The sequence below is a fragment of the Phyllobates terribilis genome, unplaced genomic scaffold (genome assembly GCF_046119375.1).
Source record: "Phyllobates terribilis strain yellow unplaced genomic scaffold, ASM4611937v1 Scaffold_2__4_contigs__length_985480577, whole genome shotgun sequence".
Classification (NCBI taxonomy): Eukaryota; Metazoa; Chordata; class Amphibia; order Anura; family Dendrobatidae; genus Phyllobates; species Phyllobates terribilis.
Genome location: NW_027362762.1, coordinates 679,312,272 through 679,331,470, shown reverse-complemented (window position 1 = coordinate 679,331,470; position 19,199 = coordinate 679,312,272). Strand labels below are relative to the sequence as shown.

The 19,199-nt window shown below is 48.6% G+C and overlaps 1 protein-coding gene across 4 annotated transcripts in view; it reads left to right on the top strand.

Moving 5' to 3' along the window:
- The first annotated feature begins 5,943 nt into the window (after positions 1 to 5,943).
- The window catches only part of LOC141224049 (sushi, von Willebrand factor type A, EGF and pentraxin domain-containing protein 1-like), a 407,381-nt gene continuing 394,125 nt past the window's right edge, over positions 5,944 to 19,199 (top strand). For all 4 annotated transcript variants that reach the window (XM_073666874.1, XM_073666873.1, XM_073666876.1 and 1 more), the window contains exon 1: positions 5,944 to 6,044. The gene's annotated coding sequence lies outside the window, so the exon portion shown is untranslated. The remainder of the gene's footprint in view (positions 6,045 to 19,199) is intronic.

Below are 19,199 nucleotides of genomic sequence, written 5' to 3'. Positions count from 1 at the left end.
ATGACGCTCACACTGAGAGTGGACCTCCTTGTACAACACTTGTACAGTCATCTTGGGATCCCTGAGTCTAGACTTGTCAGCAGGTTCCATGGCCTGAACGTAATGTAATGCTGGTGGGTGTGGACACACTGAGCTACAGGCCAGGCATATCTAAGAGGGGCGTAACTAAGCGACTACCAGGTGTTTGCAAGGCTTGGCCTCCAGTAGTCACCAGGTACCACTCCAAGGCAGTCCCCGGGTCTGCAGCAGCTGATCAGATGGTCAGAGGCACGATGCGAGGTACAGAGGGGTAGTCAGGCGGTCTGAGGTCAATACAGGCAGCACAGGGTCAGTAAACGTAGCCGAGGTCAGGAACAGAGAGGTCAAGCAGGACGGGAGAACTAGCCGGGTCTGTAATGGGAAGCAGAATACTGAGGCAAGCATAAACATGGACTAACAGGGTAGAACGTTCGGGTGAGAAGTGGAGTAAGGAGCTGCCTAATAAAAGCCCTGCTGGCATAAGATAGGGCGGGGAACCTAATCTCTGTAGGACACATCAGGGTTATATTACTGCATAGACCGGCCACGCCTCGCTAAGGCTAGATGGATACAACACGCAGGTGCAGCAGTACTGAGGAGTGTAGGAGGACAAGCCACACGGTGAGTGGGGCGGCGCTGAGGAGGCATGTGAGTTGCCGCCATGACAATCAGTACTGTCATGCACACTAGGCTGACAATGTGTTCTATAGAAAAAATAATAATTTGTTTTATTCAAAGTCTCAACCTCTATAATTGTTACACATAATGATCTGTAATATCCGTTAAAAAATTGTTTTTTTTGGTTGTGTTTAAAAGGTGGCTCAATGTCCTCAATGTCAGCCCTTGAGCACTTAATAGCCGTTAAAATAAGATTTGGGTAGTTCTAATATAGAGCAGCAATAAGGGCCCCTACCGCTCCTTGAAACTCTCTCCAATTTGCTTATTTGTAATTTGTAAATAATATTATTAATATTAGTTTATATTTCCTTTTTCAAAGTAAACTTGCCAGATTACAGACAACATTCAGTATTATTCACTGTTTTAGGTAAATCTAATCTCTAAATATTTATGCAGCAGCCTACAACACTCTCATGTGTCTTTTACTGTCTACGGTAAAGTGAAGTCTATGTCATTCGACATGACCAGTAGTAACACTGGTACAAAGTGTGGTGCATACGTCTTCTTGCAACAGAAACTGCAGAAAGAACTACTGAGTTTGCTGTTAGGCTGTGTGCCCACGTAGCGTTTTTCAAGCGTATATGCTGCGGAATTTCCGCAGCGTAAACGCTTGTAAAACGCATGTATATCCGCACCCCATGGTCCCCAATGGCATTCCGCAATGTCAATGCCCATGCTGCGGATTTTTCCGCAGCGTATATGCTGCGGTCAAAAATCCGCAGCATGTTCATTAATTTTGCGGAAGCGCTGCGGAATCAATGTGCGGATGGTACCCAGGTCTGGAGGAGAGGAGACTCTCATCCAGACCTGGGTACCAAAGAACCTGTAAAAAAAAGAATAAAATAAAGTTTATACTTATCTTCTGATGTTTTCCCTCCGTCGCGCTGTTGTCTGAAGGACCTGCCACGTCATTGAGTCATGTGACCCACCACATGACTCAATGACGTCACCGCAGGTCCTGCACACAACAGCGTGAGCCGCTCAAGCCTCCGGACGGGGCAGAGAATGCATCAGAAGGTGAGTATAAAGTTTATTTTTTTATTTTTTACCATTCTGAACAAGTTGTCAAGCACTTTTCCAAGTGATGCTTGGAGAAGTGCTTGATAACCCGCATGCGGAAATGCATGCAAAGACGCCTCACAAACGCTTCTACCTGGCGGGAAAACCGCATGTAATATCCGCATGCGATTTTCCCGCCAGGGAGAAGCGTAAAAAATATGCTTCAGGTCTGCAACGTGGGCACATAGCCTTAGGCACCACATTCACAAGGTAATTATTGCAAGCATGTTTTGATAAATTGTGGCCGGCATCAACAGATCCAAATATAAAGTTATTTGAGAGATTTTCGGCTGCCTGGAATCAACTGGATAAAACCAAGTTTTCGACTGGAATGAAAGATGAGCTAGGTCCATTTATGTAGTGTCTAGTTGAATTTTGCACCAACCAGCTTGCACAATGCCATCCAAGAGATGATTACAAAGAATTCACCGGCAAACCCAGACGTACACATCAACACTCCAGGTGCCTACCATCGGCCCCAACTGATGATGAAAGTGATATACACTCTGAAGATCTTCATGTTTCGTCACCAATTTTGTTTAACTTTGACAGAGTTAAAAAATCTCTGTCAATTTTGCCTTTTACCATCCACTTATACTTGAAGGCTTGGTACCTCTGTCAGATCCCATCCACGTTGCCGAAAAATGTCTTGTCTTACTGCAAGAACTTGTAGCATACAAAGGAATCAACGTGTCTGTTGCTGAGGCAGCAATAAAAACTTTCAACAGACACCTATGGTACCTCAGTGAGATTATGGTGGGTCTGGCTGTTTTTGCCAGTGAAATTTCAACAGCAGAAAAGGTTGAGATGGTACTGGCTCTGCAAAACGAAGGCAACAATGTCTGCTAAACTCATGTGCAGCTTGCCGAAGACCTTGAGTCACACAAAAAGCTTCATCACTTCATGTCATCCAACTCAAAAAATCTGTTTGTTGCACTGGAAATAAACTAAGATTTTTCATCAATATCTTTGTCTGTGGCACTAATGCAAGTTACATCGACGCATCTTGAAAAGTCACCGGATTGAAAATCGTGAAAGATGCCGCCAAACATTGAGCACTCAAAAAGACAAGAAACAGTTTATTCTCCAGTGTGTGGAAAAGCATCTCCACGACAATCCTGAACCAAATAAAGCGCGTTTCGTTAAAAAAATGAAACTACTGTAAAATTGTACATTTACTTTGCTGCAAGACATTTATTACAAATAATTGTTAGTTTTGTGATGCTTGAGCCACCAGTAAATAATATTGCAATGTTACAATCACTTTGTGTATGTTACAATAACACCAAAGGGAATTATTCCCAGGGGTGAGACCTAAAGATGTACACAAATATTTTTTATGTCACCCTAATACACACATGTGCTAACTCAAATATGGCTTGACATTTAAAACATAACATTTACTCCTTAATGAAAAAGCCCATTTTATTTAAATTTTATATGTGTCACTTTATGTGGTAACAACTCTAGAATATTTGAACATTATCACAGTGAGTCTGAAAATTTATTTTTCATGACATAATATAAGCAGGTACCAGAATGCAATAGCGGAGACACAGGTGGAACAACAGTATAATTCTTTTATTTAACATCTAATATTAATTATAAAACACGTATTATATGATATCAATTTCTTTACTATGTTTGACAGTAAAATAAGCAGGGAATCATATAACAGAATAAAATATCAGAATACGCTAGAATTCAGGGGCTGGTAGTTTAAAATGATCTACTGGAGGGAAGGGGAACTAGATTGTCATTAACTATACTAGGCGAGGGGCAGCCTTTTAAAGCCTTGGCAATACTCTGTTCCTATCATAATTCACTGCTTGTTCCTGCCGTCACTCTCTCTTTTTGCGATGCCACTCTGGCATCTGCTGGTCCCCGTCTGACTATTGCCTTTCCCTCTATCCGTGTCCAGTACCATATGTCCCTGTCAGAGGTAGCTGCTCGTCTCACGCGTCATTCCTGGTCGCCAGCCCGACCGTGAATCTCTGATCTGACTTCCCAAGCTTCTGCGACATCCTCTCGCTGGCGCACAAGTCTGACAACCGTGCCACCGAAATGTGCTCCTGTCCTGTAGGCCAATGTCACTTGGGTGAGGAACCTTGACTGGTATTGCTCAGATCTTCAGGGCTTGACTGTGAACGTCTGGGATGGGCGGATACGCGGCACATTTCTTCCTGACAGGAGCTCCGGACGCTGCTGTTGCTCCTCCCATCTCTCTCCCCAGCGCCAGAATCGCGTCAGAACTTGCGCACACGCTATTTTTCTCCTGAGCTGCTGGTTTCTTTGACAACACTGTACCCGGAGTCCTAATCAAACTCGTCCCCTCTGCCACGCCTCCTCGCTGTTCTGGTTCCACAGTGTCTTGTCTCTTTACAATATTGTATGTTAATAGTAAATTTAGATTTATATGTTTTTTTTAATAAAAATATCATGTGAGACATGAAATTCTGGCAATATACTCTCCTGCTCTACATGTCTCAAACTGGTAAAGACCCCTTTTATATAAAATAAGCTCTGGGGGCAGATTTTCTCTATGTCGGGTTCATAGATCATTCTTAACAGGTCATTTACATATTGAGAAAAATGTGGATTTCTCTTGAATAAGACAAGGGATCGCAGATATTAAGGTATTCTATTCAACTTCACAGCTTTCAGTAACTCTGCTACCTGTCTGCAGTCTCACGGACGTCTCCAGTCTGCCTGTCACTCCTAGTACTTGTCACGACGGTAACTCGCACACCTTCTCTGAGCCGTCCTACTCACTGAGGTCACAGCTCTGCTCCTCCTTGTGTCAGGCCATCTTGCTGAGTTTGACTCTTGCAGCACTCCCCAGCACTGCTACATCTTCCTGCTGTTACCTGGCTATAGAGAGGCACGGCCAGTCTCTGCAGGAATTAACGCTGCTGTGTCTTGCAGAGATTAGTTTCCCTGGTCTATCCCCTGCCAGCAAGAGATATATTAGGCAGCTTCAACATCTATTCCTTGCCTGAGTTTTGGTTCTGGTTAGCAGTTTTATTACTAGCTTCAAGTCTAGGTATGTTCCTATTTTGTCTCCTGGTACCGACCCAGCTCGTCCACCCGTTCTATCTGATCTCTTCACTCCTGACTTCGGCTTTGTATCGTGAACCTGTGCTGCCTTCTCCGACCTCAGACTATCTGACTACGTCTCTGTCTGTGTCCTTTGTACCCCGTTTCCCTGCCTTGACCCATTGGTCAGGTGCTGCAGGTCCGGGCACTGCCCTGGAGTGGCGCCTGGTGGCTATCCTGCTGCCAAGCCTATCCTAACCATCATAGGCCCTAGTGAAGACCAGGTAGCCCCTCCAGGGTAAGTCCAGCAGGTGGAACAGTGGGTCCACACCCACCATTGTCACAGTAACTCTGCTATCTGTTTGCTGTTTCCAGTACCTCTACTGCCTGTCTGTGGTCCACAGGAGTCCCCTGTCGACCTGCGGCTTCCAGTAATTCTGCTACCTGTTTCCCATGTGCAACACCCACATGCTGCACAGACGCCCGTGGCCCATGTGCCCATCTGTACCTTGGGCTTGGAGTATTCACCTCACTTAGTGAGCCCATAACAACATCCCTGTCAGGTAAATCCATATTTGATTGTGCAGTTACAACATATATAAGGGTATTAACTATAATGTATGTGGAAAAAGTAGAAAATGTTGATAATGATGAGGCATAGAAGGGTCATTAGAAAAACACAGGTTACAGGTCACAGAAGCCCAGTTTTATTTGAAATTACAAAAGAAATTATTGAGATTACGTAAAGACATTCCCACCTACGATGATAAAATCTGACATGTGCACTGCCCTATAGAATAGCTTTGGTCCAAGTGTGATCCGATGTTTGGTCAGCTCTCACTCGGACGGAAAATATGGTTGTCTGCATCTGCCTTATCTCTCACCCACAAGCAAACGCTTAATCAATGTCTTCCATTCAGCTGGACTATTTTTAAGAAATTTTATGCAATAATTACTCAATGAAGACAAATTAATAAAACAATGAATATACCATTATATATTTCTATAAGAATTATCATGAGGTCCTCTTTATGTACCTGGGGAATACATGTTTTTATAAGAGACATTAAAACTATCCCCTGCAAAAAGAAATATTTAACAAACAATGTATTTCCTGTTGTGATCTTGAAGGTCAGTCAGCTGAGCCAAAAAAGTGAGAGGAGTGGGCTGGATCCATGGATGAGGCAGTGTCAATGTTTCCTTCACTGTTCTGCACTCCAAGCAGAGAAGACCTGGCTGCTTAAGTGATACAGGTAGGATTCATAGAGCCCTTACCACAGCTGTGGTATTTTTCATTGCTATGTCTATAGAGAGGAGCTGCTGGAAACTTTCTCCATGCTGTGCTGATTACATACTTGTCAGATAAGGAAGAGTACTCATGTCTGTAGATAAATCAGTGGTCACCACTGTTGCCTTGCAGCGCTGGGGTCCTGCGTTAAAATCCTACCAATGACACCATCTACAAGGAGTTTGTATGTTCTCTCCATGTTTGTGTGGGTTTTTGTCCAGGTTCTCCAGATTCCTCCCACGTTCCAAAAACATACTGATAGGGAATCTAGATAATGTCTGTAAAGCGTTGTGGAATTAATGGCGCTATATAAGCAAAGCATAATAAAAAGAGGAGTATGCTGCTTCTCAATACTTGGACTCTGTGGTATGATGTAATCGGCGCTAATAAATCTTCTACTATCATGATGATGTTTGATGCAAATGTCTGGTTTGGGGTAATAAGAGTCATTCCTCCGCTAAACCAACACAGGGTGGGAAACCTTTAGGCACAGGTAACATTTGCACAGGTTATTTTCCACATTTCTGTTATGTTATAAGAAAGGAAATACAAAAGGAATGGTAGTGGCAGACCATCTGTATGTTGAATATTAGCAACATCCGACAGAACCCAATGACAGTTAGGCTATGTTCACACATCATGGTTTTTTTGTGTCGCAAATCTGAAGCAAAACCTGATCTCAGAAGGGAGGTTTGCTGCAGATTTGTCTTGCAGTTTTGGTGCTTTTTTTTATGCGTTTTTGGTACATGTTTTCAGTGTTTTTTTACTGTCCTTCTGTCTCCTTTTATGCATGTACATAAAGTTCTGTGACAAAGAAGAACCCTATTCTATTTTGGCATCAAAAACGCTGAAAAAAAGGTGAAACAAATTTTGATGCGTTTTTTCAGCATTTTTTTCACCACCCATTACTTCCTATGGGTGAAAAAACACTGAAAAAACGCTGAAAGAAGTGACATGCTCTATTTTCCAAAAAAAACATGCAAGGCACAAAATCCTGAACAAAAAAAAACCATTATGTGTGAACTAAGAGTCTCATAGACGTTGCTGGTACGGCAAAACGCAGCAGAAAATTTGCATAAAAAAAGCTGAAAAAAACCATGATGTGTGATGCCTAATGGAGCCTGGTGGGTTTCTGTTATGGTGTCCGGCCTTTTACTAGATTGCTATTGGTTCCTGTAAAAATGATTACAGAGGTTGTCCACTACTTTTACATTGATAGCCTATCATTGGGATAGGCCATTGTGTCACCCTACCTGGATGCCACAAGTGTAATAAAGCTGTGTCTGAGAGCAAGGGGGAGGTTCTCTGGTCAGGGGAACATTAGCATGCAATGCCTCCTGTCTCAGGCCAGTAGGGGGAGCTGGCTGCCCCTATAAAAGCTGGTGCTGAGGGCAGGGTTAGGGAGTACTGGAAAGCCTGTCTCAGCACTGAGACGTGTCCCAGAGTGGAGCAGGGACAGAAAGTTGCATTGTAACCTAAGAGGAAGTGTGGCAGTAGGAGAGCCGCAAGCCAGAGACAAGAGGCGAAGAGAGCCTGTCTTGGCAGAGAAAAGACTTAACTTTACCAGACTTTGGTGTCTGAGGCTGGAAGGATTCCACATCCCCCAGCAGAGAACCAGTCCGCAAGGGACTGTACATTCCTTGGCCTAAGAAGCCTGGAGGCCCTGCCACAACCGAAGGGACCAGTAAAGCCGTACAAGGCTGGGAGCAGAAAGGAACCCACGTCGCAGGCCATACAGGCGAGAAAGCACGGAAAGCTCGGAAACGTGGGCTGTTACCCTATCAGGAGGAGATAGCCAGAAGGAGCGCAGAAAGCACGGTAGGCCTACACCCTCACCCTGACCAGGGCCAATTTCCCCGTTGCTCTCAGACATCCAGGTCCCCTCCTAGCTGGGACTGTTTGTGGGTCAGTTTACCTGTTTAGTAAAGACCCTGGACTGCAACCTGTTGTCTGTGTGCTCCTTGCTCCTCCAGCACTATCAGCACTGGGACTCTCACTACCATCACTCCCACCATCCACTATACTGCCCTGGGGCCACACTCTTCCCGTGGGGAGTCACACTACCCTAGCTGCACACCTCATCAGCCCCAGCGGTCTGCATGCAGCGGCGGTTCCTAATAACCGCAATCCACGGGTGGCGTAGTCGGACATTATCAATAACACATAACGGACTACCACTGGCCTGACCACCCTGAGCCACGGAACCGGGTTGCCACTACTACTCCCATCGTTTCCCTAATTGCCCGGATCCGAGTGCCCCACGGCCCAGGGGGCGAGTCAGCTTTGGCGTAGTCTGCAGGATTTCGTGCCCGCAACCACCGGGTACTGCGTGCCTGAAAAAGACTGTTGTAACTTACCTGTGGCAAAGTTTCCCGCCGTCCGGAGTCTTTTCCCGCCATCCGGAGCCGATTCCCGCCATCAGACGCCATCTTGGACCGTTTCCCGCCGTCTTCTGCCGTCTTCCCGCCATCCGCAGCTGTTTCCCGCCATCGGACGCCATCTTCAGGACGCCGCGCGGGAAGAAGAGGGGCGTGGACGTCAAAACCGCGCGAGATCCGAAGCTCCGCCCCACGCACCGACGCTGCGCAAGGTCCTGGAAGGGAGAGAGAGCGACGCTGACGTCATCGGAGTGCGACGCCAGGTCCTCGTCCAGAGCAGCAGCGGAGCCGCGGCATGCAGAAGAGGATCGTCGGAAGGTAGGCCACACTTCACTAGGGGGGGAGGAAGATGTCGGACACAGAGGCGCCCACTACCACCAACGCAGCTGCAGCAGCGGTTATGCACTTTTCCTTACCCTACATCCCGGGAGCGGCCTGGCTGCCCAAGTACTCAGGGGAGCCCCATGCCCTAACTGACTTCAAGGAAAGGCTATACAGTTTGTTCCACGTTTACCCCCTGACAGAGGAACAGAAGGTCAGCATATTGACAGGGCAGTTAACTGGCGCAGCCCAAAGGGAGGTAAAATCATGGCCCACTGAGGAGAAAAGGACTGTGAAGGGTATTCTGGCCCGGCTGCGGGGTACCTTTGATACACATACCTCCGCTGAGATTAAAATGAGGTTCTATGGATGTAAGCAGCGGGCACAGGACAACATCAGAGACTATGCCCTAAATCTGCAGGAAGCCTTGAGGGCTATTCAACAAACTGACCCTGGCAGTGTGCAGGAAACCGATAAGCTGCTAACAGAACAATTCATAGAGGGTCTGCTGTCCAGCGCCCACAGGGCCCAGCTGCGCCTCATGTTCTTCCAGAACCCCGACCTGACCTTTGCCCAATTTAAGGACAGGGCCATAAGGGTGCTCCATGAATCTGCACCCAGTGGCGCTATAAACCCCCGGCGCCCTGCTATCACCTACCACCAGGAGGCGGCGCCCTCCTCTATGGACTCCGTGGAGGCTGATGCACAGGCCCTGAACCAAGCCCCGTCGAAAGGCCTGCACCACCAAGTCCAGGAGCTGACCAGGAGCGTCGCGGCGTTGACCAGGACCGTCCAGGCGTTGCAAGTGGACCCGTCAAGACCCATCGAGCTGGCTTCAAGTCCGGAGGATGTCCCGTGGCGTCGACAGAGGAGGATCCCGTCGTTCCGAGGGAGGCCCACAGACCGCTACGCAGAGGATGGACAGCCCATTTGCCGTCGATGCAACCAGCCCGGACACATTTCCAGGTACTGTAATTTAAACGGGTCCAACCTGGGGCAGAGGGCCGACCCCCAGGCATAAGATCACCAGGCCCTTATAATTGGCGTGATAAGTACGTTGGGGGGCGCCCGGTTTTACCCGTGGTGCTGGACGGTATCCCCATGAGCGCCTTGCTGGATACTGGGTCACAAGTAACCACAATCCCTTATGTACTTTTTAAGCAGTATTGGACTGATGCTGATATCACTCGGTATCCAGACAGTAACTTGAGCATCATCGCCAGTAATGGCTTACCCGTGCCGCAGATGGGGTTCAAGGAGATGACAATTAAAATTGGTAAAGTTGAACTGCCGGCACAGGGAGTGATTATTGTGCACATTGACCGTCATGAAAGTCACCCTAAAATAACTTTGGGTACTAACATAATTGAAAATTGTCTTTCAGAAGTAATTGTAATTCTACAACAGGTGGCGGTGAATGCTAGTTCCAGCCAACAGAGAGTCCTCAACAAGGAGATAAAAGCCCTGATGAGACGGCAGCAGGTAGAACTGTCTGGTGGTGAGATCGGTAGCGTAAGACTCAGTGATCCATTCCCCATTTCCATGCCTCCCAAAAGTGAAATGATGATCTGGTGTCGGACTGCAATTGGGTTGAGAGGTAGAGACTACCAAGCCATGGTAGAACCCGTGTACTCAGACAGCAGGCCCACCATTTTGACAGCCCGGGGGGTGGTTGATGTCCGTCATGGGAGGGTGCCCGTCCGCATCCTCAACATTGGGGAGAGGGAAGTACACTTACCCAGGTACGCTACACTCGCCAAACTGTTTGTTGTCGAACACCAAGCTATCAGGGCCGTGGAACCCTTGCCTCCATCTCCTCAGGCGGAGGGTAATGGCTCCCAGAAACAAAAGGAGGACTGGTGCCAGAAACTCCATGTGGGTGCTGACTCCACTCCCCTGCACCAAAAACAAGGAGTCTACCGGGTGGTACAGGAGTACGAGAGAGTCTTTAGTAAGCACCCGCTAGACTTCGGCAGAGTAAAAGGGATAGAACACCACATCCCCACAGGGAGCCACCCACCGATAAAAGAAAGACACCGGCCTGTACCCCCTGCACATTATCAGAACGCAAAGGGCATGCTAAGGGAGATGAAAGAAGCTGGGGTCATTAGAGACAGCTGTAGCCCCTGGGCAGCCCCCTTGGTTCTGGTCAAAAAGAAAGACGGCACCATGAGAATGTGCGTGGACTATAGACAAATCAACCGTATCACCCACAAAGACGCATATCCGCTGCCTAGAATAGAAGAGTCTTTAGCCGCACTAAAATCTGCTAACTTCTTTTCTACTTTGGACCTTACTAGCGGGTACTGGCAGGTTCCTGTGGCAGAGGCTGACAAGGAGAAGACCGCCTTCACCACCCCGATGGGACTGAGCGAATTCAACTGCATGCCTTTCTGGCTCTGCAACGCACCAGGGACCTTCCAGCGGCTGATGGAATGCTGTCTAGGGCACCGAAACTTCGAGACGGTCCTCCTCTACCTGGACGACGTGATCGTCTATTCGAAGACCTACGAGGACCATCTCAAGCACCTGGCTGAGGTGTTCGAAGCCCTGGCAGGCTATGGCCTGAAGGTGAAACCATCGAAGTGTCACCTGCTGAAACCAAAGGTCCAGTACCTAGGGCACGTGGTAAGCGCGGAAGGAGTGGCTCCCGACCCTGACAAGGTCACGGCAATCAAGAGCTGGCCAAGCCCCTCGAACATCAAGGAAGTGAGGCAATTCCTCGGGTTGGTAGGCTACTACCGAAGGTTCATCCCCGGGTTCACTAAGATGGCAGCTCCTATGCAGGACCTCCTGATCGGACAGTCTAAGTCCCGAAGTCAAAAGCCACCCTTCAAGTGGGATAAACCGGAAGAGGAGTCCTTCCGCCAGCTAAAGATGGCCCTCACGGGGGATGAGATCCTGGCCTACCCTGATTACGGCCAGCCTTTCATTCTCCACACAGATGCCAGTAATGTGCGACTGGGAGCCGTACTGTCCCAAAACCAACAGGGCAGAGAACGGGTGATCGCATACGCCAGCCGGAAGCTGAGGCCCACCGAGAGGAACAAGGAGAATTACAGCTCCTTCAAGCTAGAATTCTTGGCGGTGGTGTGGGCCGTGACGGAACGCTTCAAGCATTACCTGGCCTCCGCAAAGTTCACCGTGTACACGGACAATAACCCGTTGACACACCTGGACAATGCAAGACTGGGTGCCCTAGAACAGCGGTGGATGGCCCGTCTCTCCAACTATGACTTCGTGATCAAGTACCGGGCAGGCAAAACCAACGCCAACGCGGACGCCCTATCAAGAATGCCTCACTTACCTGAAGGTGACGAAGACCCAGAAGAGCTGGAAGAGGTAGAACTCCCCGCGTTTCACCGGTATGGAGCCGCTCAACACTCTCACCGCGTGAAGGAGGAGGATCTAACAACTGTGATGATGAATCCCCTACCTCACCACAGCTGGGCCGAGACCCAAGATAGTGACCCTGCAGTCCGCCTGGTGAAAGATCTGCTGACCCGGGAAGACGCCCGCCTAGATCCAGATGCCCCAGAGGAAGCCAAGCAGCTATGGAAGGAGAAGAGCAAGCTGTTCCTCTACGAAGGCAAGTTGTGCAGAAGGATTGTTAACCACCGGACGCACGAGCTGACCTGGCAAGTCGTGGTCCCAAGGCGAGATGCAGCTATGGTCCTGGGGGCTTACCATGACAGAGCGGGACACTTCGGTTGGAAGAAACTGGAATTCCTACTAAGAGGAAGGTTCTTTTGGGTCGGCATGAGAGGAGCTGTAGAAAAATGGTGCAGAGACTGTGGCCCTTGTCACCTGAGGAGGAAGGACCGCACCAGCCAGAAGACACCCTTGAGGCCCATCGTCACCACGCAGCCTCTTGAGCTGGTAGCTCTGGACCACGTCAAATTGGCTCCAAGCCGGTCCGGATACATCTACGCCCTGACAATCGTGGACCACTATTCCCGTTTTCTAGTGGTGGTCCCGGTAAAGGACTTGACAGCCCAAACAGCGGCCAGAGCCTTCCAACAATACTTCTGCCGTCCTCACGGGTATCCGGAACAGGTCCTGACAGACCAGGGTCCAGCGTTCGAAGCTGAAATCTTCCAGGAGTTCTGCAACCTCTATGGCTGTAAGAAGATTCGGACAACGCCTTACCACCCCCAAACCAACGGGATGTGTGAGAAGATGAACAATATAGTCATTGATCTCCTGAAGACGTTGCCCATGGAGGAACGCAGCCTGTGGCCAGAAAAGTTGCCGGACCTGGTAGACATGTACAACAACATCCCGGTGAACGCTACAAACTGCACCCCGGCTTACCTGATGCGAGCTAGACCAGGTAAGCTGCCCGTAGACCTGGAGATGGGAGTCCTAATACCTGAGGACACCTCCCCGGATGCGGACTGGGATACGGAAAGGCAACTGCAGTACAAGAAGGTACAGGAGAGTGTGGAGAAGAGCCTGGCCCAGGTGAGAGAGAAGCAAGAAAAACTCTTCAATCAACACGCCCCTGCTGGTCCCCTAGAACCTGGTGAGCAAGTCCTGAAGCGAAAGAGAAGGCTACATAAGTTGGACGACCAGTGGGAAAGGGAACCCTACACCGTACTGCAGTCTGACCACGACAACCCAAAGGTGTGCATAATCACCAAGGACGGAGGAGAAACCACTAGTGTCGTCTCCAGAGACCACCTCAAAAGATGCCCCGAGCAACTCCGTAGTGCAGAAGAGGATCAGAGTGACCTTGAACCCGCAGAGGACAAGGAAGAAATGATCAGCACCGTTCTCGGAGAGTTCCCTCAGTCCTGGACTCGCATAAATGATGCCATAGTGGTACCCGTCCTGCATTTCCTGCAACCGGCACAGCAACGACCAACACCAGAGCCGGAAGGTGAAGAGGAGCAAGCGGTTCCAGAGGCAGAAGAGCCTGTTCCAGCAGCCCAGGAGAGTAAACCCTCTGCTGACAGTGAGCCTGCCATGCCTGCGGTAAGCCAAAGGACCTGCAGACAGCTGCCTGCCTTACCTGTACACCCAGCTGGTAGCTGTACCCCTAACGCTAGTGGGGAAAGCCAGGTTGGTCCACCACCAGACAGTGGGCTACGTAGGTCAACCAGGAGCACAAAGGGACAGATACCCGCTCGCTGGAGAATATAGAGCGCACTAAGATTGTAAATAACCCTGTTACCAACTGTTGAAATGTTTGCCTAGTTACATGCATGTTTGGTAATACTCTCTTTCAGTTTCTTGCAGCTACCGTAAGGACTCACAGGTTATGGACTTTTTTATAACCGGGACCTTGTATGATCTGCGTTCGGAGCTTAACCCAGGAATGAACTAAGACTGTGAAGGACTTGGGGTAGGACAGACCCCCACCTGGTTAAGGCTCCCCGTTGTATTGGTGATATGGACACCCGGTCACAGACCACACTGTGACCTTAAGAACTCAATTTGTGCGTCATCTGTCTATTAATGTTTTATTGTTATGCATATTGTCTTTGTTTACTGTTTAGTCCCGGAGTACTAAATTTCACTAGGGGGGAATGTGTCACCCTACCTGGATGCCACAAGTGTAATAAAGCTGTGTCTGAGAGCAAGGGGGAGGTTCTCTGGTCAGGGGAACATTAGCATGCAATGCCTCCTGTCTCAGGCCAGTAGGGGGAGCTGGCTGCCCCTATAAAAGCTGGTGCTGAGGGCAGGGTTAGGGAGTACTGGAAAGCCTGTCTCAGCACTGAGACGTGTCCCAGAGTGGAGCAGGGACAGAAAGTTGCATTGTAACCTAAGAGGAAGTGTGGCAGTAGGAGAGCCGCAAGCCAGAGACAAGAGGCGAAGAGAGCCTGTCTTGGCAGAGAAAAGACTTAACTTTACCAGACTTTGGTGTCTGAGGCTGGAAGGATTCCACATCCCCCAGCAGAGAACCAGTCTGCAAGGGACTGTACATTCCTTGGCCTAAGAAGCCTGGAAGCCCTGCCACAACCGAAGGGACCAGTAAAGCCGTACAAGGCTGGGAGCAGAAAGGAACCCACGTCGCAGGCCATACAGGCGAGAAAGCACGGAAAGCTCGGAAACGTGGGCTGTTACCCTATCAGGAGGAGATAGCCAGAAGGAGCGCAGAAAGCACGGTAGGCCTACACCCTCACCCTGACCAGGGCCAATTTCCCCGTTGCTCTCAGACATCCAGGTCCCCTCCTAGCTGGGACTGTTTGTGGGTCAGTTTACCTGTTTAGTAAAGACCCTGGACTGCAACCTGTTGTCTGTGTGCTCCTTGCTCCTCCAGCACTATCAGCACTGGGACTCTCACTACCATCACTCCCACCATCCACTATACTGCCCTGGGGCCGCACTCTTCCCGTGGGGAGTCACACTACCCTAGCTGCACACCTCATCAGCACCAGCGGTCTGCATGCAGCGGCGGTTCCTAATAACCGCAATCCACGGGTGGCGTAGTCGGACATTATCAATAACACATAACGGACTACCACTGGCCTGACCACCCTGAGCCACGGAACCGGGTTGCCACTACTACTCCCATCGTTTCCCTAATTGCCCGGATCCGAGTGCCCCACGGCCCAGGGGGCGAGTCACCATCATTGTCCGATCATCCGGCTTCTTATACCCAGCACCCCGTCGAATAGCTTCTATCTGTGGCGTCGGCCACTGGCCAGAAGTACTATTTTGCCGGGCCGCTCCGTCTACTTGTAGTGGCTGTCACAGGGTACTGCACATCTGCCTCCTAAATCAATAGGAATACGGATATGTAGTATACTGTGGCAGCCACTATAAGTAGAAGGAGCAGCTCGGCAAGTGAGTACTTCCGGCCGGCAGCCACCGCCACCGATAGCAGCTGATCGGCGGTGGTGCCGGGTGTCAGACCCTGGCCAATCAGACATTGGTGAGCTATCCTAAGCAAAGGTCATCAATGTAAAAGTAGTGGACAACCTCTTTAAATCTGCTCTGTAGGCACCAACGCAGATGTGAATAGACACTTACTTTGGTCTACCTAGTGATATGAATACCAGGCTTCCCTGATGGGATAAAGGCTATAACAGAGCTAGATAGATTTTTATTACAAAATCTAAACATTATGGAATTGGAGCCAAAGGACTTACTAACCTTTGATGAATTGGTCCATTTTGAACCTTCCATTCATTTACTGAATCCTTTTTTGTTGTTGTTGCCTAAATTTCCTATAGTCAAAACCAGTATAAACTACATCTGACCTTCATTCAGGTTTTGTATTTAAAAAGGAAATGCTTACATCCAAAGCTTTATACCAGACCTTTGTGAAACTAAACTGTTGTGACCTGCTAAAGGGATATTCCTCTCATTTATGGCAAATCCAGAAATGGGACACACTTATATCACCCTTTACGAGATGGGACAACCTCTTTAAAGAGGACCTAATGGCTTGGCTGACAAGTGGTAAATGCTTGTAGAAATCATGTAGTATTTTGAAAATTGACCAATCAGTGGTGACAACAATGGACTGTTTAAGAACACAGCTTATTGACAACTAGATGGTGGCCCAATTCTAATGCATCGGGTATTCTAGAATATGTATGCGGCCGACCGGGCGCAATCAGCAGAGCGTTGTTTAAATTTGGCGCCAAAATCGCTGATTGGTCGCAGGCGGCGGCCGTGACCAATCAGCGAATCTTATTAGTGAGGACCGGGGAGCGGCGCTGCCTGTGCGGGTACTTCCGCTGCGAGCAGCCGGGAGATGACCGGCTGCTTGCAGCAGAAGTATCCCGACCGGCGGCGCCGCTCCCCAGTCCTCCCTTCACACTTGCCATCGGGAGATCAGCGGCCCTAGCCGCTGATCTCCCGAGGTACTCGCCTGGAGGTCAGCGGCGCTGCCGGTCGGGGTACTTCTGCTGCGAGCAGCCGAGAGATGACCGACTAGAGCCCGTCATCTCCCGGCTGCATCGCCGCTGACCTCTGTGCAGAGCAGTATTTACATTTGGTGCCAATAATGCTGATTGGTCACGGCCGGCGACCGCAACTAATTAGCAGAGCGGTGTTTAAATTTGGCGCCAATATCGCTGATTGGTCGCGGCCGGCGGTTGCGACCAATCAACAGAGTGGTGTTTAAATTTGGCGCCAATATCACTGATTGGTCGCGACCAATCAGCGAATCGTATTAGTGAGGACCGGGGAGCGGCGCTGCCTGTGTGGGTACTTCCGCTACGAGCAGCCGGGAGATGACCGGCTGCTTGCAGCAGAAGTATCCCGACCGGCGGCGCCGCTTCCCGGTCCTCCCTTCACACTTGGCTCTAGACACTGATCTCCCGACGGTAGCCGCATGGAGGGCAGCGACGCCGCCAGTCAGGGTCCTTCTGCTAGTGCCGGTCATCTCCCGGCTGCATCACCGCTGACCTCCGTGCAGCAGATGAGCCGCTAACGGCCGCCATCTTTTTCTGAAATCCCGCGTCGCTGATTGGCCGCGGCCGGACCAATCAGCGACGCGGGATTTCCTGGACAGAAGGACAGACAGACGGGATAAGACGATTATATATATTAGATGGGTATGGGAACACTTAATTGTCAATTCAATACATTTACAGTAGGAATAACAGAGAAACGGCACCACAAAAAGTTCTAAGAAAAGAATTGCATGTGGCATGCACATATTTACTAAAATAGACATGTCAGGAGAGATGACAAGTGCACTAAAGATAATTATCATCTAGTTACTGGATAGATGCTATTTTTATAATAGCTGACGTTCAAAAGCTTTTGCCTCCCATGATTAATAGAATAAGTCTCTACTCTTTTTTCTTCTTTATTTCCAGGTTTGAATGTAGGGACATGCTTGCACATACGTGCTGCAGCTCAATTGATCATTTGTGAGGCTGATAGAGATAAACCAGTACATCATGCGAATATCTCTGATAGACCCACAGATAATGATTGGAACAGCAACATGCATGATTGATAGCATCTGCTCTCAGATTACATAGCAAAACCTGTTGACAGATCCCTTGTAAATTCACACATTACATATTTGGTGCAGATTTGGGGCTGTGTATTTAGCATTACCAGCCAAAGTGGATGAGTGTTCTCTTAATCTCATACACATACTGTGTCTATTTTTGGTGGGTAGACGTTTGTTTTTGTTGCGTTTTTAAATCTGCAGAATACTCATTTCTGCTGCTGAAAAGCACCTTTTTGTTACAGATTTTACCCTGTAATTCCATTGCTAACTTTAAATTCACCGCTGTCCTGGGATTGATTTGTTGTGTTTTTTGGTGATTTTTAGCTACAAAAAACATAACTAAAAAAACACATGAACAAGTGTGGAAAATATGCCCAGATTTTTGATGCAGGAACAGATTAAAAATTCTGACAGCTTGTCCTAATACTGACCTGCTGTCAGTCGATTACAGCCACTGCTCCCTATACATAGAGTGGTGACTGAACCCACACCGACGCCACCCTTGTGACAAACTGGAAACCTGCCAGAGGGAATAATATTAATTTCCTCCCTGCAGTGTGGTTCTAAGTATCGGTGCTGGGTAGGTTCACAATGCTATTACCCTGCAGATTAATCCCATATCTGCAGGTTAATAGTGTTTTTCAGGTGACAAGTTCCCTTTAAAAATTTGCATCCACCATCAGTGCATTCAAGTCTGCACTGATTCAATTTGACAAATGTTAGGTTTTCCATGCTTGTAGAAGATAACCTGGCCCGCTTTGGTGTGAAAATTCCACTGGCGGAACTGAATACCCTCTCTGACATGACACTGGAGGCTGGAATTCACATTACTCCCATAGCAAACTGCCAGTTATTGCCACTAGTCCAATTTGTCGAACCAGAAATCCGTGAGATGGAAGATCAGGGTATGTGCCTGAGAAAGGACATCTAGGAATGACTGAACCTGACTGATCAGACGGTGAGTCTGTGTTTGCTGAAGTGTGATAGGTTGTCGCAATGGTAGAAATTTCAGCTTATCCATTATGTCAAATATTCTGTAAGTGCTTCTGTTGCTGCTTTAGCTACTTGTTATTGCCCTAACACTGGCACAGGCAGGGGAATGTTGTGTCTGAATGAAGTGACAGGTCTCTCCCTGCGTGCGTGTATAGAGAGATACCTTTCACTCCAGGAGAGCAGGAAGGTACAACCCTCCAGGGACCTGCCTATCTGACTAGTCATCCATGCGGCTCAGTCCTTGGTGGCTATTAAATTATATTTTATTCTGAAATGTCGCAGCATTTCAGAGTCAAATAAATATTCCTGAAATCATTCAGCGACTGTCTGATTCACGGGCAGCATGTATCAGCTTTAAGGTTCCCTTCAATCACAGCTGGATGATGTAGACTCTGACAGCAACACTGTCAGCTTGAGTTAGTGTTCTGCTCAGTCTACCTCCTCTGCTGCCGTCGATAGAGAAGGTGTCAAGTTCCCTTTATGATGAGTTATTGGACATATACTC